The sequence below is a fragment of the Drosophila subpulchrella genome, unplaced genomic scaffold (assembly GCF_014743375.2).
Source record: "Drosophila subpulchrella strain 33 F10 #4 breed RU33 unplaced genomic scaffold, RU_Dsub_v1.1 Primary Assembly Seq238, whole genome shotgun sequence".
NCBI classification, from domain to species: Eukaryota; Metazoa; Arthropoda; class Insecta; order Diptera; family Drosophilidae; genus Drosophila; species Drosophila subpulchrella.
In genome coordinates, this window is record NW_023665549.1 from 1 (window position 1) to 26,290 (window position 26,290).

A 26,290-nucleotide genomic window follows, 5' to 3' on the forward strand; every position below is an offset into this window, starting at 1 on the left:
ATTTTTTTTTACTTTTGTATGGATTTCTATGCATATCCATAGTTTATATGGATATGCTTGGCGTTCTATATAGTATTGACAAATTCATATGCATAACATAAGTTTTGACCAATACGAGGAGGGGCCCGCCAACGACCACCTCCCTATAGTAGTTTTTTACCCCACGCACTATTGCGTGCCTGTTTACAGTACTAGTGCCAGCTATCACTAGGTTTATATATCGTGTTTCAGTGATATATGGGTAAATTCTACCATTTATTCTTATGTATATGGCATTTCTATGCCATATTTATACAATCCATTCATATCTTAATGTATATTTATTATATTATACATTATTATGCCTTATAGGTATTATACCTATAAGCCATATCCATACGATTCATTCACTAGTGCCGCCCCTCACTAGGTTTATAATTGTTATATCATTGATATACAATTTATTTCTATATATATGGCATTTATATGCCATATCCATACAATGCATTCACATTTCAATGTATATTTACTTGTTATACATTATTATGCCTTATAGGTATTATACCTATAAGCCATATCCATACGATTCACTTATATAAATATATGTATATTTTTCTATACATAATTTTTTTTTACTTTTGTATGGATTTTCTATGCATATCCATAGTTTATATGGATATGCTTGGCGTTCTATATAGTATTGACAAATTCATATGCATAACATAAGTTTTGACCAATACGAGGAGGGGCCCGCCAACGACCACCTCCCTATAGTAGTTTTTTACCCCACGCACTATTGCGTGCCTGTTTACAGTACTAGTGCCAGCTATCACTAGGTTTATATATCGTGTTTCAGTGATATATGGGTAAATTCTACCATTTATTCTTATGTATATGGCATTTCTATGCCATATTTATACAATCCATTCATATCTTAATGTATATTTATTATATTATACATTATTATGCCTTATAGGTATTATACCTATAAGCCATATCCATACGATTCATTCACTAGTGCCGCCCCTCACTAGGTTTATAATTGTTATATCATTGATATACAATTTATTTCTATATATATGGCATTTATATGCCATATCCATACAATGCATTCACATTTCAATGTATATTTACTTGTTATACATTATTATGCCTTATAGGTATTATACCTATAAGCCATATCCATACGATTCACTTATATAAATATATGTATATTTTTCTATACATAATTTTTTTTTACTTTTGTATGGTTTTCTATGCATATCCATAGTTTATATGGATATGCTTGGCGTTCTATATAGTATTGACAAATTCATATGCATAACATAAGTTTTGACCAATACGAGGAGGGGCCCGCCAACGACCACCTCCCTATAGTAGTTTTTTACCCCACGCACTATTGCGTGCCTGTTTACAGTACTAGTGCCAGCTATCACTAGGTTTATATATCGTGTTTCAGTGATATATGGGTAAATTCTACCATTTATTCTTATGTATATGGCATTTCTATGCCATATTTATACAATCCATTCATATCTTAATGTATATTTATTATATTATACATTATTATGCCTTATAGGTATTATACCTATAAGCCATATCCATACGATTCATTCACTAGTGCCGCCCCTCACTAGGTTTATAATTGTTATATCATTGATATACAATTTATTTCTATATATATGGCATTTATATGCCATATCCATACAATGCATTCACATTTCAATGTATATTTACTTGTTATACATTATTAATGCCTTATAGGTATTATACCTATAAGCCATATCCATACGATTCACTTATATAAATATATGTATATTTTTTCTATACATAATTTTTTTTTACTTTTGTATGGTTTTCTATGCATATCCATAGTTTATATGGATATGCTTGGCGTTCTATATAGTATTGACAAATTCATATGCATAACATAAGTTTTGACCAATACGAGGAGGGGCCCGCCAACGACCACCTCCCTATAGTAGTTTTTTACCCCACGCACTATTGCGTGCCTGTTTACAGTACTAGTGCCAGCTATCACTAGGTTTATATATCGTGTTTCAGTGATATATGGGTAAATTCTACCATTTATTCTTATGTATATGGCATTTCTATGCCATATTTATACAATCCATTCATATCTTAATGTATATTTATTATATTATACATTATTATGCCTTATAGGTATTATACCTATAAGCCATATCCATACGATTCATTCACTAGTGCCGCCCCTCACTAGGTTTATAATTGTTATATCATTGATATACAATTTATTTCTATATATATGGCATTTATATGCCATATCCATACAATGCATTCACATTTCAATGTATATTTACTTGTTATACATTATTATGCCTTATAGGTATTATACCTATAAGCCATATCCATACGATTCACTTATATAATATATGTATATTTTTCTATACATAATTTTTTTTACTTTTGTATGGTTTTCTATGCATATCCATAGTTTATATGGATATGCTTGGCGTTCTATATAGTATTGACAAATTCATATGCATAACATAAGTTTTGACCAATACGAGGAGGGGCCCGCCAACGACCACCTCCCTATAGTAGTTTTTTACCCCACGCACTATTGCGTGCCTGTTTACAGTACTAGTGCCAGCTATCACTAGGTTTATATATCGTGTTTCAGTGATATATGGGTAAATTCTACCATTTATTCTTATGTATATGGCATTTCTATGCCATATTTATACAATCCATTCATATCTTAATGTATATTTATTATATTATACATTATTATGCCTTATAGGTATTATACCTATAAGCCATATCCATACGATTCATTCACTAGTGCCGCCCCTCACTAGGTTTATAATTGTTATATCATTGATATACAATTTATTTCTATATATATGGCATTTATATGCCATATCCATACAATGCATTCACATTTCAATGTATATTTACTTGTTATACATTATTATGCCTTATAGGTATTATACCTATAAGCCATATCCATACGATTCACTTATATAAATATATGTATATTTTTCTATACATAATTTTTTTTTACTTTTGTATGGTTTTCTATGCATATCCATAGTTTATATGGATATGCTTGGCGTTCTATATAGTATTGACAAATTCATATGCATAACATAAGTTTTGACCAATACGAGGAGGGGCCCGCCAACGACCACCTCCCTATAGTAGTTTTTTACCCCACGCACTATTGCGTGCCTGTTTACAGTACTAGTGCCAGCTATCACTAGGTTTATATATCGTGTTTCAGTGATATATGGGTAAATTCTACCATTTATTCTTATGTATATGGCATTTCTATGCCATATTTATACAATCCATTCATATCTTAATGTATATTTATTATATTATACATTATTATGCCTTATAGGTATTATACCTATAAGCCATATCCATACGATTCATTCACTAGTGCCGCCCCTCACTAGGTTTATAATTGTTATATCATTGATATACAATTTATTTCTATATATATGGCATTTATATGCCATATCCATACAATGCATTCACATTTCAATGTATATTTACTTGTTATACATTATTATGCCTTATAGGTATTATACCTATAAGCCATATCCATACGATTCACTTATATAAATATATGTATATTTTTCTATACATAATTTTTTTTTACTTTTGTATGGATTTCTATGCATATCCATAGTTTATATGGATATGCTTGGCGTTCTATATAGTATTGACAAATTCATATGCATAACATAAGTTTTGACCAATACGAGGAGGGGCCCGCCAACGACCACCTCCCTATAGTAGTTTTTTACCCCACGCACTATTGCGTGCCTGTTTACAGTACTAGTGCCAGCTATCACTAGGTTTATATATCGTGTTTCAGTGATATATGGGTAAATTCTACCATTTATTCTTATGTATATGGCATTTCTATGCCATATTTATACAATCCATTCATATCTTAATGTATATTTATTATATTATACATTATTATGCCTTATAGGTATTATACCTATAAGCCATATCCATACGATTCATTCACTAGTGCCGCCCCTCACTAGGTTTATAATTGTTATATCATTGATATACAATTTATTTCTATATATATGGCATTTATATGCCATATCCATACAATGCATTCACATTTCAATGTATATTTACTTGTTATACATTATTATGCCTTATAGGTATTATACCTATAAGCCATATCCATACGATTCACTTATATAAATATATGTATATTTTTCTATACATAATTTTTTTTTACTTTTGTATGGATTTCTATGCATATCCATAGTTTATATGGATATGCTTGGCGTTCTATATAGTATTGACAAATTCATATGCATAACATAAGTTTTGACCAATACGAGGAGGGGCCCGCCAACGACCACCTCCCTATAGTAGTTTTTTACCCCACGCACTATTGCGTGCATGTTTACAGTACTAGTGCCAGCTATCATTAGGTTTATATATCGTGTTTCAGTGATATATGGGTAAATTCTACCATTTATTCTTATGTATGTATATGGCATTTCTATGCCATATTTATATAATTCATTCATATCTTAATTTATATTTATTATATTATACATTATTATGCCTTATAGGTATTATACCTATAAGCCATATCCATACGATTCATATACTAGTGCAGCCCCTCACTAGGTTTATATATCTCATTTTAATTATATATTGGTAAATTCTATTATTTATTCTTGTGTATATGGCACTTATATGCCGCCATATCTATAAAAATGCATTTATATTTCAATGTATATTTTCTATATTATACATTATTATGCCTTAAAAAGTTATTATACCTACCATAAGGCGATATCCATACGATTCATTTATATAAAAGATATATGTATAATTTTCTATACATAATTTTTTTTTATGAATATATGGGTTTCCTAAGCATATCCATATAATACATTTAGTTTTATATGGATTAGATTGGTCTTCTTTATTGTATTGCCAAACTCATATTGATAAAATAAGTTTTGAACAATAAGAGGATCAGCCGCCAACCAACCAACCACTGCTACCATTGGAGGAACATATACTTACTTTTTATATGTCCTCTTACTTGAATGGTCCTCTCTTTACTTGAAAATTTCATTACCATAGGAATCTATTTATACATGGAATATGATTTCCACTACTTTTTCGCGTCACTAATAATTAATATGACGATACAGACTTGCTACCATAACATAAGTCTTGAACAATAATAGGAGCAGCCGCCAACCAACCACCAACCAACCAACCACTGCTACCATTGATAGTAATTTTATATGTCCTCTTTAGTTGAATTTCAATACCATAGGAATATTTATACATGGAATATGTTTTGCCACTACTTTTTCGCGTCACTAATAATATGACGATACAGTCTTGCTACCATAACATAAGTTTTGAACAATAAGAGGAGCAGACACACCAACCAACCAACCGCGCTGCTACCATTATATATACTTATATTTATATAAGTCCTCTTTACTTGAATGGCCTCTTTACTTGAATTTCAATACCATAGGAATATTTATTTATACATGGAATATGTTTTGCCACTACTTTTTCGCGTCACTAATAATATGACGATATAGACTTGCTACCATAACATAAGTTTTGAACAATAAGAGGAGCAGACACCAACCAACCAACCGCTGCTACCATTGAATGAACCATATATACAAACTTTTATATATGTCCTCTTTACTTGAATTTTAATACCATAGGAATATTTATACATGGAATATGTTTGCCACTTTATCATCGCGTCACTAATAAGATGACGATACATTTTGTTTGTTCAATATTTACTTATATATTGATGTTTCCAATTTAGGTCTTTTATATTTCTTCTTCCCTACCTTACACACCACAAACAAAGTGGCGTGCGATGCTGCAAGCAAGCATAATGATTATGCCCGCTTGCAACATCTTTATTATCGAATCATCAAGCAAAGGATAAGCTTCAGTGGATCGCAGTATGGCAGCTGCTCAACCACTTACAACACCTTGCCTGTTACAAAAGTCGTTTACAATTGATTCTAGGCTTTGTCATTGTATTAAATAATGCTTTTATATGTAACTAGCGCGGCATCAGGTGATCAAAGATCCTCCCAATTTACTATGTTACAAATTACATTGGCATCACATCCATTGTCGTTTATAAAGTAAATTATAAACTTTAAATGGTTTAGAAGCCATACAATGCAAATTGCCCCTTATTTATCATTGCAGTCCAGCACGGATACGACCTTAGAGGCGTTCAGGCATAATCCAACGGACGTAGCGTCATACCACTGTTCGCTCGAACAAGTATTGTGCCATTGGTCCGTACCTGCGGTTCCTCTCGTACTACGCAGGAATGCTGTCGCAACAACGTTTTGTCATTAGTAGGGTAAAACTAACCTGTCTCACGACGGTCTAAACCCAGCTCACGTTCCCTTGCATGGGTGAACAATCCAACGCTTGGTGAATTTTGCTTCACAATGATAGGAAGAGCCGACATCGAAGGATCAAAAAGCGACGTCGCTATGAACGCTTGGCCGCCACAAGCCAGTTATCCCTATGGTAACTTTTCTGACACCTCTTGTTAAAAACTCTTTAAACCAAAAGGATCGATAGGCCGAGCTTTTGCTGTCCCTGTGTGTACTGAACACCGAGATCAAGTCAGCATTTGCCCTTTTGCTCTATGTGTGGTTTCTGTCCGCACTGAGCTGGCCTTGGGACACCTCCGTTATTATTTGAGAGATGTACCGCCCCAGTCAAACTCCCTACCTGGCAATGTCCTTGAATTGGATCATACCTGAGTAATTGGAGTTATACCAAATTTTCAAATCAAAAATACATAAATGCACCGTTTTATTAAAGAATTTGTTTGCGATTATATAACAAACTCGTGATACTTTGATCAAGAAGCTTGCATCAAAACCCAATACCATAAGATATAATAAATATATCCGTATAATGGCTAGGAAATGATACACGTTCCATTTAATCAAGTAAGTAAGGAAACAATAAGAGTAGTGGTATTTCATTGGCGATACCAAACCGAAGTCTAATATCTCCCACTTATTCTACACCTCTTATGTCTCCTTACACTGCCAGATTAGAGTCAAGCTCAAAAGGGTCTTCTTTCCCCGCTAATTATTCCAAGCCCGTTCCCTTGGCTGTGGTTTCGCTAGATAGTAGATAGGGACAGTAGGAATCTCGTTAATCCATTCATGCGCGTCACTAATTAGATGACGAGGCATTTGGCTACCTTAAGAGAGTCATAGTTACTCCCGCCGTTGACCCGCGCTTACTTGAATTTCTTCACTTTGACATTCAGAGCACTGGGCAGAAATCACATTGTGTCAACACCCGCTAGGGCCATCACAATGCTTTGTTTTAATTAGACAGTCGGATTCCCCAAGTCCGTGCCAGTTCTGAATTGATTGTTAATTGATAATCGTTATAATTAATAAGAACTAATTGGTTTAACCCAATTAGTATTCTTAAAAATTTTAGCAAGAAAGTTCCACAATTGGCTACGTAACTAAACTATCCGGGGAACAAGTGACCAACATAAATGCCAGACACTCTATTTACCCAGAACGAGCACATAAACCATGTTATTGTTTCCCAATCAAGCCCGACTATCTCAATCTTCAGAGCCAATCCTTATCCCGAAGTTACGGATCTAATTTGCCGACTTCCCTTACCTACATTATTCTATCGACTAGAGACTCTTCACCTTGGAGACCAGCTGCGGATATTGGTACGGCCTGTTGAGAAGTTTGCGTGTCCCCACCATAAATTTTCAAGGTCCGAGGAGAAAATATCGACACAACAGTATATGTCATGCTCTTCTAGCCCATCTACCATATCTCTCTGCGAAAGACTTCCATGGTAGTACGGCTATAAAACAGAAAAGAAAACTCTTCCGATATCTCTCGACGGCTTCTTTATGGTCGTTCCTGTTGCCAGGATGAGCACGAGGCCCATATTTAATAACAAACGGATACTCAACAGGTTACGGAATTGGAACCGTATTCCCTTTCGTTCAAAATTATTCAAGTATATTAATTAGCTTGATTTATATAATATAATTATATTTGTATGGCATTTGTGTTTTACTTGAAAATTTTCGGCTTTCGCCTTGAACTTAGGACCGACTAACTCGTGATCAACCACTGTTCACACGAAACCCTTCTCCACTTCAGTCCTCCAAGGTCTCATTCGATTATTTGCTACTACCACCAAGATCTGTACCAATGGCAGCTCCATGCAGGCTTACGCCAAACACTTCTACGCATACCATTGTACCTTCCTACTCACTAAAGTTTCAAAATTTATATCACAAGTAATATAAATCATCTACTTTAGCGGTAATGTATAGGTATACAACTTAAGCGCCATCCATTTTAAGGGCTAGTTGCTTCGGCAGGTGAGTTGTTACACACTCCTTAGCGGATTTCGACTTCCATGATCACCGTCCTGCTGTTTTAAGCAACCAACGCCTTTCATGGTATCTGCATGAGTTGTTAATTTGGGCACCGTAACATTACGTTTGGTTCATCCCACAGCGCCAGTTCTGCTTACCAAAAGTGGCCCACTGGGCACATTATATCATAACCTTGAACTTCATATCAAGAAAGTTAAGGTTCTTACCCATTTAAAGTTTGAGAATAGGTTAAGATCGTTTCGACCCTAAGGCCTCTAATCATTCGCTTTACCAGATAAGATTATTTTATATAACATTAAAATGCACCAGCTATCCTGAGGGAAACTTCGGAAGGAACCAGCTACTAGATGGTTCGATTGGTCTTTCGCCCCTATACTCAATTCTGACAATCGATTTGCACGTCAGAACTGTTTCGGTCTTCCATCAGGGTTTCCCCTGACTTCAACCTGATCAAGTATAGTTCACCATCTTTCGGGTCACAGCATATATGCTCAAGGTACGTTCCAGTTAGAGGCATAAATAATATAAATATCATTATACATAACTATATAGAACGCCCCGGGATTGTGTTAATTAGCTATAAATAGTTAAAAAACTAATCCCATTATTAGTCAAGTTAATTACGCTATTAGGTTTATATCCCAATAACTTGCACATATGTTAGACTCCTTGGTCCGTGTTTCAAGACGGGTCCCGAAGGTATCCTGAATCTTTCGCATTGTTAATCATACAAGTGCATATAATAAACACAAAAATCAATGATAATTATGCCATTATATAATTCCGAAAAATTAACGCACTGTATTCATATAAATCTATCAGCACTTTATCAAATTAATAACATTTATTCTGTGTTAAAATGCAAGCAAATTAATTTGAATAAACTATAAGTTATATTTTATGATAAATTTTGTATGCTAATAGATTACAATGTCCTTATATGGAAAAAATGCACACTATTATCATAATATTGTTTAAATATTACAATTTTAATGATGAATTTTCCATAACGGATATTCAGGTTCATCGGGCTTAACCTCTAAGCAGTTTCACGTACTGTTTAACTCTCTATTCAGAGTTCTTTTCAACTTTCCCTCACGGTACTTGTTTACTATCGGTCTCATGGTTATATTTAGTTTAGATGGAGTTTACCACCCACTTAGTGCTGCACTATCAAGCAACACGACTCTTTGGAAACATCATCTAGTAATCATTAACGTTATACGGGCCTGGCACCCTCTATGGGTAAATGGCCTCATTTAAGAAGGACTTAAATCGTTAATTTCTCATACTAGAATATTGACGCTCCATACACTGCATCTCACATTTGCCATATAGACAAAGTGACTTAGTGCTGAACTGATTTCTTTTCGCTCGCCGCTACTAAGAAAATCCTGGTTAGTTTCTTTTCCTCCCCTAATTAATATGCTTAAATTCAGGGGGTAGTCCCATATGAGTTGAGGTTGTGTATAACTTTTTTTGCAATTAATTCTTTATATATAATGATAAAACATTTTATTAAATTCGTTATATATTTTATATATTTGTATGGCATTTGTTTGGTCTAACGAATCAACGAAGAATAATAATATTGTCAACGGCTTTCTATTTACTAATCTTTAATAAGAGACAATTCTAGATAAATTTTTTATGCTAGACATTTCTCAGTATTATTTGATTGAAAAAGAAAATATTTCTCTTCGTTTTTCACATTCAAATTATTTACTAATGTGAGATAATGTTTTTCATATATTTGTTAATATTATGAATAATATAATAATTAAATTATTATTATCCAATAATATACCATATGCTTATAAAATTTCATTATAAAATTTATATAAACAACTTAATTAGCATAGTCCTTACAACCCTCAACCATATGTAGTCCAAGCAGCACTATAAAATTAATTAAAGTACATAACAGCATGGACTGCGATATGCGTTCAAAATGTCGATGTTCATGTGTCCTGCAGTTCACACGATGACGCACAGTTTGCTGCGTTCTTCATCGACCCATGAGCCGAGTGATCCACCGCTTAGAGTTTTATATATTGGTTTGGTAATTTTGTCATATATGTTTTTATTGAAAGAAATTAAAAATACACCATTTTACTGGCATATATCAATTCCTTCAATAAATTGATTTTTATACCTAAAACGAATGCTGCGAAATGTCTTAGTTTCATATAACCAATAATATATCAAGTATTTTTTAAATGGCATTTACGGTATTAATACTTTTTTTAGCGATATATATTGAAATTTATATAAAACATTAACCTGTAATAATCAGGTACAACATTGTACATTTTAGGTTGTTGCATTATCCAATGTATGCGCATAACTGAGATGAACAATACATATCGCAACGCGTGTATATTATGGTCCATATACACACAGTGTTTTATTAATTAATTGCATTTAATATACAATATAATAATAATATTAAATAAATTTAATAATTTCGATTTGCTTGTTCGAATTTGTTATTTGTTTGCTTTTGCTTATTTATTTATCTCTTATTTAATGCAATAATATATTTATTATTACAATTATTATTTCGATTTGCTTGTTCGAAATTTTATATTTGATCTATAAAAGATCATATTTTTGGCAATTTATATTTTATTTGTATTACTATAATATATTATATTATTATAATAAAAACAAATTTTTTTATTAACGGTAAGGATATTAAACAATAATGATCCTTCCGCAGGTTCACCTACGGAAACCTTGTTACGACTTTTACTTCCTCTAAATAATCAAGTTCGGTCAACTTTTGCGAAACAACCGTAACACACAAGGCGTCACAGTGATCACGTCCGGAGACCTCACTAAATAATTCAATCGGTAGTAGCGACGGGCGGTGTGTACAAAGGGCAGGGACGTAATCAATGCGAGTTAATGACTCACACTTACTGGGAATTCCAAGTTCATGTGAACAGTTTCAGTTCACAATCCCAAGCATGAAAGTGGTTCAGCGGTTTACCCGGACCTCTCGGTCTAGGAAATACACGTTGATACTTTCATTGTAGCGCGCGTGCAGCCCAGGACATCTAAGGGCATCACAGACCTGTTATTGCTCAATCTCATTATTGCTAGACGCAATTTGTCCATTTAAGAAGCTAGTGTCCTTATAATGGGACAAACCAACAGGTACGGCTCCACTTATATAAACACATTCAAACACAATAAACATTTTACTGCCACCATGAATGAAGGCTATATAAGCTTCAACACCATAATCCTGAAGATATCTATTTAATATATTTGAGTCTCGTTCGTTATCGGAATTAACCAGACAAATCACTCCACGAACTAAGAACGGCCATGCACCACCACCCATAGATTCGAGAAAGAGCTATCAATCTGTCTTACACACTTATGTTCGGACCTGGTAAGTTTTCCCGTGTTGAGTCAAATTAAGCCGCAGGCTCCACTCCTGGTGGTGCCCTTCCGTCAATTCCTTTAAGTTTCAGCTTTGCAACCATACTTCCCCCGGAGCCCAAAAGCTTTGGTTTCCCGGGAAGCGACTGAGAGAGCCATAAAAGTAGCTACACCCAATTGCTAGCTGGCATCGTTTATGGTTAGAACTAGGGCGGTATCTGATCGCCTTCGAACCTCTAACTTTCGTTCTTGATTAATGAAAACATCTTTGGCAAATGCTTTCGCTTAAGTTAGTCTTACGACGGTCCAAGAATTTCACCTCTCGCGTCGTAATACTAATGCCCCCAAACTGCTTCTATTAATCATTACCTCTTGATCTGAAAACCAATGAAAGCAGAACAGAGGTCTTATTTCATTATCCCATGCACAGAATATTCAGGCATTTGAAGCCTGCTTTAAGCACTCTAATTTGTTCAAAGTAATTGTACCGGCCCACAATAACACTCGTTTAAGAGCACTAATGCAGGTTTTTAAATAGGAGGAACATATGAAAAAATACAAGTATCTAAGCACATGTAAGAACTCCACCGGTAATACGCTTACATACATAAAGGTATAGTACTAACCACAATTGTAAGTTGTACTACCCGTATGAAGCACAAGTTCAACTACGAACGTTTTAACCGCAACAACTTTAATATACGCTATTGGAGCTGGAATTACCGCGGCTGCTGGCACCAGACTTGCCCTCCAATTGGTCCTTGTTAAAGGATTTAAAGTGTACTCATTCCAATTACAGGGCCTCGGATATGAGTCCTGTATTGTTATTTTTCGTCACTACCTCCCCGAGCTGGGAGTGGGTAATTTACGCGCCTGCTGCCTTCCTTAGATGTGGTAGCCGTTTCTCAGGCTCCCTCTCCGGAATCGAACCCTGATTCCCCGTTACCCGTTGCAACCATGGTAGTCCTAGATACTACCATCAAAAGTTGATAGGGCAGACATTTGAAAGATCTGTCGTCGGTACAAGACCATACGATCTGCATGTTATCTAGAGTTCAACCAATATAACGATCTTGCGATCGCTTGGTTTTAGCCTAATAAAAGCACATGTCCCATAAGGTTCATGTTTTAATTGCATGTATTAGCTCTAGAATTACCACAGTTATCCAAGTAACTGTTAACGATCTAAGGAACCATAACTGATATAATGAGCCTTTTGCGGTTTCACTTTTAATTCGTGTGTACTTAGACATGCATGGCTTAATCTTTGAGACAAGCATATAACTACTGGCAGGATCAACCAGAATAATGTTTTTATTCATATTTCATTCATATTTTTGAATAGAAATTAGCAATATAAATTTTATAGATTGTTTTCTATCGAATACGGCCATTTTTATATAGCATTCGTATACGTTTGTTGTTTTCACAATATATACTTGTTCCGCCACTAATAATAACAAGTTTTTTAATTATTGATGTTAAAAACACAATATTTTTTTTCGTAATACGTAATAATTTTCTTTATATTTGCATATTTCATTCTAAAATATCTTTTTTGTTCGACATACGTCATTATTGTATCCACACATGTACAATTTTTGTTTAACCAATATAAAATATTGAATTAAATCATTTGTATTTTGATGATAAATTTAAAATTTATCTGTATATATTCATATAAGACTCTTTGGTAATATATAATATAAAACCGAGCGCATATATGATATGTACGTTAGAAAAAATAATATATATATATATTATTTTCTTTTAATATAGGGACACCTCTTTTAATTTATCCCCGCAGGGAATTATCACATAACTCAGTATGTGATAATGGCAGACCAATATACATATATATCAAGATTATCAATACAAAATATATATCATTATTAGCCTGCCTCAATTGTAATTATTTATTTGGATTAACGATAAAGTTCGGAAACAATTTGTTATTCTATGTATAATAGAAACCTTGGCCTTTGTTTCAACATTATTATCTTTGGGCTTAAAATATTAACCGTGGAGCCAAGTCTCATATTCATAAATGAATAAAGAAACAAATTTGACGGATTAATATCTTCTCTACCGACAGACAGTATTTTGTCACGTCAATAGTAGATGGCCGGCCCATTGACCATCCTATAGTAGTTTTTGGACCCAATATCTTTAATTCGGGTATTTTCAATTGTCTTTGCCAATCAACCGTTTGGTACTCTCTCATATAATAAGAGAATACACATATAATTCCATTATATGGATATATCTTCATTATTTTATTTGCTACATCACCCTATAATAGTTTTTGAACCCGTCAACTTCAATTCGGGTATTTTCAATTGTCTTTGCCAACCATTTATATGGTATTCTCTATTATAATAAGAGAATACTAGTGTATATCCATTATATGGATATATCATCTTCATATTATTTGCTACACCACCCTATAGTAGTTTTTGAACCCATCATCTGCAATTCGGGTATTTTCAATTGTCTTTGCCAACCAACTATACGGTATTCTCTCTTATAATAAGAGAATACAAGTATATTTTCATTATATGGATATAATGCCATTTATTTTTCAATATCCATATAATTCATTTAGTTTTGTATGTACAAAACAAGTTTTCTTTATAGTATTGACAAAATCATATGTTTACGCATAACATAAGTTTTGACCAATACGAGGAGGGGCCCGCCAACGACCACCTCCCTATAGTAGTTTTTTACCCCACGCACTACTGCGTGCCTGTTTACAGTACTAGTGCCAGCTATCACTAGGTTTATATATCAGTGTTTCAGTGATATATGGGTAAATTCTACCATTTATTCTTATGTATATGGCATTTCTATGCCATATTTATACAATCCATTCATATCTTAATGTATATTTATTATATTATACATTATTATGCCTTATAGGTATTATACCTATAAGCCATATCCATACGATTCATTCACTAGTGCCGCCCCTCACTAGGTTTATAATTGTTATATCATTGATATACAATTTATTTCTATATATATGGCATTTATATGCCATATCCATACAATGCATTCACATTTCAATGTATATTTACTTGTTATACATTATTATGCCTTATAGGTATTATACCTATAAGCCATATCCATACGATTCACTTATATAAATATATGTATATTTTTCTATACATAATTTTTTTTTATTTTTGTATGGTTTCTATGCATATCCATAGTTTATATGGATATGCTTGGCGTTCTATATAGTATTGACAAATTCATATGCATAACATAAGTTTTGACCAATACGAGGAGGGGCCCGCCAACGACCACCTCCCTATAGTAGTTTTTTACCCCACGCACTATTGCGTGCCTGTTTACAGTACTAGTGCCAGCTATCACTAGGTTTATATATCGTGTTTCAGTGATATATGGGTAAATTCTACCATTTATTCTTATGTATATGGCATTTCTATGCCATATTTATACAATCCATTCATATCTTAATGTATATTTATTATATTATACATTATTATGCCTTATAGGTATTATACCTATAAGCCATATCCATACGATTCATTCACTAGTGCCGCCCCTCACTAGGTTTATAATTGTTATATCATTGATATACAATTTATTTCTATATATATGGCATTTATATGCCATATCCATACAATGCATTCACATTTCAATGTATATTTACTTGTTATACATTATTATGCCTTATAGGTATTATACCTATAAGCCATATCCATACGATTCACTTATATAAATATATGTATATTTTTTCTATACATAATTTTTTTTTACTTTTGTATGGTTTTCTATGCATATCCATAGTTTATATGGATATGCTTGGCGTTCTATATAGTATTGACAAATTCATATGCATAACATAAGTTTTGACCAATACGAGGAGGGGCCCGCCAACGACCACCTCCCTATAGTAGTTTTTTACCCCACGCACTATTGCGTGCCTGTTTACAGTACTAGTGCCAGCTATCACTAGGTTTATATATCGTGTTTCAGTGATATATGGGTAAATTCTACCATTTATTCTTATGTATATGGCATTTCTATGCCATATTTATACAATCCATTCATATCTTAATGTATATTTATTATATTATACATTATTATGCCTTATAGGTATTATACCTATAAGCCATATCCATACGATTCATTCACTAGTGCCGCCCCTCACTAGGTTTATAATTGTTATATCATTGATATACAATTTATTTCTATATATATGGCATTTATATGCCATATCCATACAATGCATTCACATTTCAATGTATATTTACTTGTTATACATTATTATGCCTTATAGGTATTATACCTATAAGCCATATCCATACGATTCACTTATATAAATATATGTATATTTTTTCTATACATAATTTTTTTTTACTTTTGTATGGTTTTCTATGCATATCCATAGTTTATATGGATATGCTTGGCGTTCTATATAGTATTGACAAATTCATATGCATAACATAAGTTTTGACCAATACGAGGAGGGGCCCGCCAACGACCACCTCCCTATAGTAGTTTTTTACCCCACGCACTATTGCGTGCCTGTTTACAGTACTAGTGCCAGCTATCACTAGGTTTATATATCGTGTTTCAGTGATATATGGGTAAATTCTACCATTTATTCTTATGTATATGGCATTTCTATGCCATATTTATACAATCCATTCATATCTTAATGTATATTTATTATATTATACATTATTATGCCTTATAGGTATTATACCTATAAGCCATATCCATACGATTCATTCACTAGTGCCGCCCCTCACTAGGTTTATAATTGTTATATCATTGATATACAATTTATTTCTATATATATGGCATTTATATGCCATATCCATACAATGCATTCACATTTCAATGTATATTTACTTGTTATACATTATTATGCCTTATAGGTATTATACCTATAAGCCATATCCATACGATTCACTTATATAAATATATGTATATTTTTCTATACATAATTTTTTTTTACTTTTGTATGGTTTTCTATGCATATCCATAGTTTATATGGATATGCTTGGCGTTCTATATAGTATTGACAAATTCATATGCATAACATAAGTTTTGACCAATACGAGGAGGGGCCCGCCAACGACCACCTCCCTATAGTAGTTTTTTACCCCACGCACTATTGCGTGCCTGTTTACAGTACTAGTGCCAGCTATCACTAGGTTTATATATCGTGTTTCAGTGATATATGGGTAAATTCTACCATTTATTCTTATGTATATGGCATTTCTATGCCATATTTATACAATCCATTCATATCTTAATGTATATTTATTATATTATACATTATTATGCCTTATAGGTATTATACCTATAAGCCATATCCATACGATTCATTCACTAGTGCCGCCCCTCACTAGGTTTATAATTGTTATATCATTGATATACAATTTATTTCTATATATATGGCATTTATATGCCATATCCATACAATGCATTCACATTTCAATGTATATTTACTTGTTATACATTATTATGCCTTATAGGTATTATACCTATAAGCCATATCCATACGATTCACTTATATAAATATATGTATATTTTTCTATACATAATTTTTTTTTACTTTTGTATGGATTTCTATGCATATCCATAGTTTATATGGATATGCTTGGCGTTCTATATAGTATTGACAAATTCATATGCATAACATAAGTTTTGACCAATACGAGGAGGGGCCCGCCAACGACCACCTCCCTATAGTAGTTTTTTACCCCACGCACTATTGCGTGCCTGTTTACAGTACTAGTGCCAGCTATCACTAGGTTTATATATCGTGTTTCAGTGATATATGGGTAAATTCTACCATTTATTCTTATGTATATGGCATTTCTATGCCATATTTATACAATCCATTCATATCTTAATGTATATTTATTATATTATACATTATTATGCCTTATAGGTATTATACCTATAAGCCATATCCATACGATTCATTCACTAGTGCCGCCCCTCACTAGGTTTATAATTGTTATATCATTGATATACAATTTATTTCTATATATATGGCATTTATATGCCATATCCATACAATGCATTCACATTTCAATGTATATTTACTTGTTATACATTATTATGCCTTATAGGTATTATACCTATAAGCCATATCCATACGATTCACTTATATAAATATATGTATATTTTTCTATACATAATTTTTTTTTACTTTTGTATGGATTTTCTATGCATATCCATAGTTTATATGGATATGCTTGGCGTTCTATATAGTATTGACAAATTCATATGCATAACATAAGTTTTGACCAATACGAGGAGGGGCCCGCCAACGACCACCTCCCTATAGTAGTTTTTACCCCACGCACTATTGCGTGCCTGTTTACAGTACTAGTGCCAGCTATCACTAGGTTTATATATCGTGTTTCAGTGATATATGGGTAAATTCTACCATTTATTCTTATGTATATGGCATTTCTATGCCATATTTATACAATCCATTCATATCTTAATGTATATTTATTATATTATACATTATTATGCCTTATAGGTATTATACCTATAAGCCATATCCATACGATTCATTCACTAGTGCCGCCCCTCACTAGGTTTATAATTGTTATATCATTGATATACAATTTATTTCTATATATATGGCATTTATATGCCATATCCATACAATGCATTCACATTTCAATGTATATTTACTTGTTATACATTATTATGCCTTATAGGTATTATACCTATAAGCCATATCCATACGATTCACTTATATAAATATATGTATATTTTTCTATACATAATTTTTTTTTTACTTTTGTATGGATTTCTATGCATATCCATAGTTTATATGGATATGCTTGGCGTTCTATATAGTATTGACAAATTCATATGCATAACATAAGTTTTGACCAATACGAGGAGGGGCCCGCCAACGACCACCTCCCTATAGTAGTTTTTTACCCCACGCACTATTGCGTGCCTGTTTACAGTACTAGTGCCAGCTATCACTAGGTTTATATATCGTGTTTCAGTGATATATGGGTAAATTCTACCATTTATTCTTATGTATATGGCATTTCTATGCCATATTTATACAATCCATTCATATCTTAATGTATATTTATTATATTATACATTATTATGCCTTATAGGTATTATACCTATAAGCCATATCCATACGATTCATTCACTAGTGCCGCCCCTCACTAGGTTTATAATTGTTATATCATTGATATACAATTTATTTCTATATATATGGCATTTATATGCCATATCCATACAATGCATTCACATTTCAATGTATATTTACTTGTTATACATTATTATGCCTTATAGGTATTATACCTATAAGCCATATCCATACGATTCACTTATATAAATATATGTATATTTTTCTATACATAATTTTTTTTACTTTTGTATGGATTTCTATGCATATCCATAGTTTATATGGATATGCTTGGCGTTCTATATAGTATTGACAAATTCATATGCATAACATAAGTTTTGACCAATACGAGGAGGGGCCCGCCAACGACCACCTCCCTATAGTAGTTTTTTACCCCACGCACTATTGCGTGCCTGTTTACAGTACTAGTGCCAGCTATCACTAGGTTTATATATCGTGTTTCAGTGATATATGGGTAAATTCTACCATTTATTCTTATGTATATGGCATTTCTATGCCATATTTATACAATCCATTCATATCTTAATGTATATTTATTATATTATACATTATTATGCCTTATAGGTATTATACCTATAAGCCATATCCATACGATTCATTCACTAGTGCCGCCCCTCACTAGGTTTATAATTGTTATATCATTGATATACAATTTATTTCTATATATATGGCATTTATATGCCATATCCATACAATGCATTCACATTTCAATGTATATTTACTTGTTATACATTATTATGCCTTATAGGTATTATACCTATAAGCCATATCCATACGATTCACTTATATAAATATATGTATATTTTTCTATACATAATTTTTTTTTACTTTTGTATGGATTTCTATGCATATCCATAGTTTATATGGATATGCTTGGCGTTCTATATAGTATTGACAAATTCATATGCATAACATAAGTTTTGACCAATACGAGGAGGGGCCCGCCAACGACCACCTCCCTATAGTAGTTTTTTACCCCACGCACTATTGCGTGCCTGTTTACAGTACTAGTGCCAGCTATCACTAGGTTTATATAATCGTGTTTCAGTGATATATGGGTAAATTCTACCATTTATTCTTATGTATATGGCATTTCTATGCCATATTTATACAATCCATTCATATCTTAATGTATATTTATTATATTATACATTATTATGCCTTATAGGTATTATACCTATAAGCCATATCCATACGATTCATTCACTAGTGCCGCCCCTCACTAGGTTTATAATTGTTATATCATTGATATACAATTTATTTCTATATATATGGCATTTATATGCCATATCCATACAATGCATTCACATTTCAATGTATATTTACTTGTTATACATTATTATGCCTTATAGGTATTATACCTATAAGCCATATCCATACGATTCACTATATAAATATATGTATATTTTTCTATACATAATTTTTTTTTTACTTTTGTATGGATTTCTATGCATATCCATAGTTTATATGGATATGCTTGGCGTTCTATATAGTATTGACAAATTCATATGCATAACATAAGTTTTGACCAATACGAGGAGGGGCCCGCCAACGACCACCTCCCTATAGTAGTTTTTTACCCCACGCACTATTGCGTGCATGTTTACAGTACTAGTGCCAGCTATCATTAGGTTTATATATCGTGTTTCAGTGATATATGGGTAAATTCTACCATTTATTCTTATGTATGTATATGGCATTTCTATGCCATATTTATATAATTCATTCATATCTTAATTTATATTTATTATATTATACATTATTATGCCTTATAGGTATTATACCTATAAGCCATATCCATACGATTCATATACTAGTGCAGCCCCTCACTAGGTTTATATATCTCATTTTAATTATATATTGGTAAATTCTATTATTTATTCTTGTGTATATGGCACTTATATGCCGCCATATCTATAAAAATGCATTTATATTTCAATGTATATTTTCTATATTATACATTATTATGCCTTAAAAAGTTATTATACCTACCATAAGGCGATATCCATACGATTCATTTATATAAAAGATATATGTATAATTTTCTATACATAATTTTTTTTTATGAATATATGGGTTTCCTAAGCATATCCATATAATACATTTAGTTTTATATGGATTAGATTGGTCTTCTTTATTGTATTGCCAAACTCATATTGATAAAATAAGTTTTGAACAATAAGAGGATCAGCCGCCAACCAACCAACCACTGCTACCATTGGAGGAACATATACTTACTTTTTATATGTCCTCTTACTTGAATGGTCCTCTCTTTACTTGAAAATTTCATTACCATAGGAATCTATTTATACATGGAATATGATTTCCACTACTTTTTCGCGTCACTAATAATTAATATGACGATACAGACTTGCTACCATAACATAAGTCTTGAACAATAATAGGAGCAGCCGCCAACCAACCACCAACCAACCAACCACTGCTACCATTGATAGTAATTTTATATGTCCTCTTTAGTTGAATTTCAATACCATAGGAATATTTATACATGGAATATGTTTTGCCACTACTTTTTCGCGTCACTAATAATATGACGATACAGTCTTGCTACCATAACATAAGTTTTGAACAATAAGAGGAGCAGACACACCAACCAACCAACCGCGCTGCTACCATTATATATACTTATATTTATATAAGTCCTCTTTACTTGAATGGCCTCTTTACTTGAATTTCAATACCATAGGAATATTTATTTATACATGGAATATGTTTTGCCACTACTTTTTCGCGTCACTAATAATATGACGATATAGACTTGCTACCATAACATAAGTTTTGAACAATAAGAGGAGCAGACACCAACCAACCAACCGCTGCTACCATTGAATGAACCATATATACAAACTTTTATATATGTCCTCTTTACTTGAATTTTAATACCATAGGAATATTTATACATGGAATATGTTTGCCACTTTATCATCGCGTCACTAATAAGATGACGATACATTTTGTTTGTTCAATATTTACTTATATATTGATGTTTCCAATTTAGGTCTTTTATATTTCTTCTTCCCTACCTTACACACCACAAACAAAGTGGCGTGCGATGCTGCAAGCAAGCATAATGATTATGCCCGCTTGCAACATCTTTATTATCGAATCATCAAGCAAAGGATAAGCTTCAGTGGATCGCAGTATGGCAGCTGCTCAACCACTTACAACACCTTGCCTGTTACAAAAGTCGTTTACAATTGATTCTAGGCTTTGTCATTGTATTAAATAATGCTTTTATATGTAACTAGCGCGGCATCAGGTGATCAAAGATCCTCCCAATTTACTATGTTACAAATTACATTGGCATCACATCCATTGTCGTTTATAAAGTAAATTATAAACTTTAAATGGTTTAGAAGCCATACAATGCAAATTGCCCCTTATTTATCATTGCAGTCCAGCACGGATACGACCTTAGAGGCGTTCAGGCATAATCCAACGGACGTAGCGTCATACCACTGTTCGCTCGAACAAGTATTGTGCCATTGGTCCGTACCTGCGGTTCCTCTCGTACTACGCAGGAATGCTGTCGCAACAACGTTTTGTCATTAGTAGGGTAAAACTAACCTGTCTCACGACGGTCTAAACCCAGCTCACGTTCCCTTGCATGGGTGAACAATCCAACGCTTGGTGAATTTTGCTTCACAATGATAGGAAGAGCCGACATCGAAGGATCAAAAAGCGACGTCGCTATGAACGCTTGGCCGCCACAAGCCAGTTATCCCTATGGTAACTTTTCTGACACCTCTTGTTAAAAACTCTTTAAACCAAAAGGATCGATAGGCCGAGCTTTTGCTGTCCCTGTGTGTACTGAACACCGAGATCAAGTCAGCATTTGCCCTTTTGCTCTATGTGTGGTTTCTGTCCGCACTGAGCTGGCCTTGGGACACCTCCGTTATTATTTGAGAGATGTACCGCCCCAGTCAAACTCCCTACCTGGCAATGTCCTTGAATTGGATCATACCTGAGTAATTGGAGTTATACCAAATTTTCAAATCAAAAATACATAAATGCACCGTTTTATTAAAGAATTTGTTTGCGATTATATAACAAACTCGTGATACTTTGATCAAGAAGCTTGCATCAAAACCCAATACCATAAGATATAATAAATATATCCGTATAATGGCTAGGAAATGATACACGTTCCATTTAATCAAGTAAGTAAGGAAACAATAAGAGTAGTGGTATTTCATTGGCGATACCAAACCGAAGTCTAATATCTCCCACTTATTCTACACCTCTTATGTCTCCTTACACTGCCAGATTAGAGTCAAGCTCAAAAGGGTCTTCTTTCCCCGCTAATTATTCCAAGCCCGTTCCCTTGGCTGTGGTTTCGCTAGATAGTAGATAGGGACAGTAGGAATCTCGTTAATCCATTCATGCGCGTCACTAATTAGATGACGAGGCATTTGGCTACCTTAAGAGAGTCATAGTTACTCCCGCCGTTGACCCGCGCTTACTTGAATTTCTTCACTTTGACATTCAGAGCACTGGGCAGAAATCACATTGTGTCAACACCCGCTAGGGCCATCACAATGCTTTGTTTTAATTAGACAGTCGGATTCCCCAAGTCCGTGCCAGTTCTGAATTGATTGTTAATTGATAATCGTTATAATTAATAAGAACTAATTGGTTTAACCCAATTAGTATTCTTAAAAATTTTAGCAAGAAAGTTCCACAATTGGCTACGTAACTAAACTATCCGGGGAACAAGTGACCAACATAAATGCCAGACACTCTATTTACCCAGAACGAGCACATAAACCATGTTATTGTTTCCCAATCAAGCCCGACTATCTCAATCTTCAGAGCCAATCCTTATCCCGAAGTTACGGATCTAATTTGCCGACTTCCCTTACCTACATTATTCTATCGACTAGAGACTCTTCACCTTGGAGACCAGCTGCGGATATTGGTACGGCCTGTTGAGAAGTTTGCGTGTCCCCACCATAAATTTTCAAGGTCCGAGGAGAAAATATCGACACAACAGTATATGTCATGCTCTTCTAGCCCATCTACCATATCTCTCTGCGAAAGACTTCCATGGTAGTACGGCTATAAAACAGAAAAGAAAACTCTTCCGATATCTCTCGACGGCTTCTTTATGGTCGTTCCTGTTGCCAGGATGAGCACGAGGCCCATATTTAATAACAAACGGATACTCAACAGGTTACGGAATTGGAACCGTATTCCCTTTCGTTCAAAATTATTCAAGTATATTAATTAGCTTGATTTATATAATATAATTATATTTGTATGGCATTTGTGTTTTACTTGAAAATTTTCGGCTTTCGCCTTGAACTTAGGACCGACTAACTCGTGATCAACCACTGTTCACACGAAACCCTTCTCCACTTCAGTCCTCCAAGGTCTCATTCGATTATTTGCTACTACCACCAAGATCTGTACCAATGGCAGCTCCATGCAGGCTTACGCCAAACACTTCTACGCATACCATTGTACCTTCCTACTCACTAAAGTTTCAAAATTTATATCACAAGTAATATAAATCATCTACTTTAGCGGTAATGTATAGGTATACAACTTAAGCGCCATCCATTTTAAGGGCTAGTTGCTTCGGCAGGTGAGTTGTTACACACTCCTTAGCGGATTTCGACTTCCATGATCACCGTCCTGCTGTTTTAAGCAACCAACGCCTTTCATGGTATCTGCATGAGTTGTTAATTTGGGCACCGTAACATTACGTTTGGTTCATCCCACAGCGCCAGTTCTGCTTACCAAAAGTGGCCCACTGGGCACATTATATCATAACCTTGAACTTCATATCAAGAAAGTTAAGGTTCTTACCCATTTAAAGTTTGAGAATAGGTTAAGATCGTTTCGACCCTAAGGCCTCTAATCATTCGCTTTACCAGATAAGATTATTTTATATAACATTAAAATGCACCAGCTATCCTGAGGGAAACTTCGGAAGGAACCAGCTACTAGATGGTTCGATTGGTCTTTCGCCCCTATACTCAATTCTGACAATCGATTTGCACGTCAGAACTGTTTCGGTCTTCCATCAGGGTTTCCCCTGACTTCAACCTGATCAAGTATAGTTCACCATCTTTCGGGTCACAGCATATATGCTCAAGGTACGTTCCAGTTAGAGGCATAAATAATATAAATATCATTATACATAACTATATAGAACGCCCCGGGATTGTGTTAATTAGCTATAAATAGTTAAAAAACTAATCCCATTATTAGTCAAGTTAATTACGCTATTAGGTTTATATCCCAATAACTTGCACATATGTTAGACTCCTTGGTCCGTGTTTCAAGACGGGTCCCGAAGGTATCCTGAATCTTTCGCATTGTTAATCATACAAGTGCATATAATAAACACAAAAATCAATGATAATTATGCCATTATATAATTCCGAAAAATTAACGCACTGTATTCATATAAATCTATCAGCACTTTATCAAATTAATAACATTTATTCTGTGTTAAAATGCAAGCAAATTAATTTGAATAAACTATAAGTTATATTTTATGATAAATTTTGTATGCTAATAGATTACAATGTCCTTATATGGAAAAAATGCACACTATTATCATAATATTGTTTAAATATTACAATTTTAATGATGAATTTTCCATAACGGATATTCAGGTTCATCGGGCTTAACCTCTAAGCAGTTTCACGTACTGTTTTAACTCTCTATTCAGAGTTCTTTTCAACTTTCCCTCACGGTACTTGTTTACTATCGGTCTCATGGTTATATTTAGTTTTAGATGGAGTTTACCACCCACTTAGTGCTGCACTATCAAGCAACACGACTCTTTGGAAACATCATCTAGTAATCATTAACGTTATACGGGCCTGGCACCCTCTATGGGTAAATGGCCTCATTTAAGAAGGACTTAAATCGTTAATTTCTCATACTAGAATATTGACGCTCCATACACTGCATCTCACATTTGCCATATAGACAAAGTGACTTAGTGCTGAACTGATTTCTTTTCGCTCGCCGCTACTAAGAAAATCCTGGTTAGTTTCTTTTCCTCCCCTAATTAATATGCTAAATTCAGGGGGTAGTCCCATATGAGTTGAGGTTGTGTATAACTTTTTTTGCAATTAATTCTTTATATATAATGATAAAACATTTTATTAAATTCGTTATATATTTTATATATTTGTATGGCATTTGTTTGGTCTAACGAATCAACGAAGAATAATAATATTGTCAACGGCTTTCTATTTACTAATCTTTAATAAGAGACAATTCTAGATAAATTTTTTATGCTAGAC

General features: G+C 33.6%; 4 non-coding genes across 4 annotated transcripts; all 4 read right to left on the bottom strand.

Annotated features, from left to right (window-relative positions):
- Positions 1-5,924: 5,924 nt before the first annotated feature.
- LOC119559363 lies at positions 5,925-9,894 on the bottom strand. The gene has a single exon (XR_005220754.1). It is a non-coding gene; the product is annotated as a large subunit ribosomal RNA (ribosomal RNA).
- Positions 9,895-10,296: 402 nt separating this feature from the next.
- On the bottom strand, positions 10,297-10,475 carry LOC119559361. The gene has a single exon (XR_005220752.1). It is a non-coding gene; the product is annotated as a 5.8S ribosomal RNA (ribosomal RNA).
- A 658-nt stretch (positions 10,476-11,133) lies between these two features.
- On the bottom strand, positions 11,134-13,128 carry LOC119559368. Its single transcript, XR_005220757.1, has one exon. It is a non-coding gene; the product is annotated as a small subunit ribosomal RNA (ribosomal RNA).
- An 8,998-nt stretch (positions 13,129-22,126) lies between these two features.
- On the bottom strand, positions 22,127-26,097 carry LOC119559364. Its single transcript, XR_005220755.1, has one exon. It is a non-coding gene; the product is annotated as a large subunit ribosomal RNA (ribosomal RNA).
- Positions 26,098-26,290: the final 193 nt, after the last annotated feature.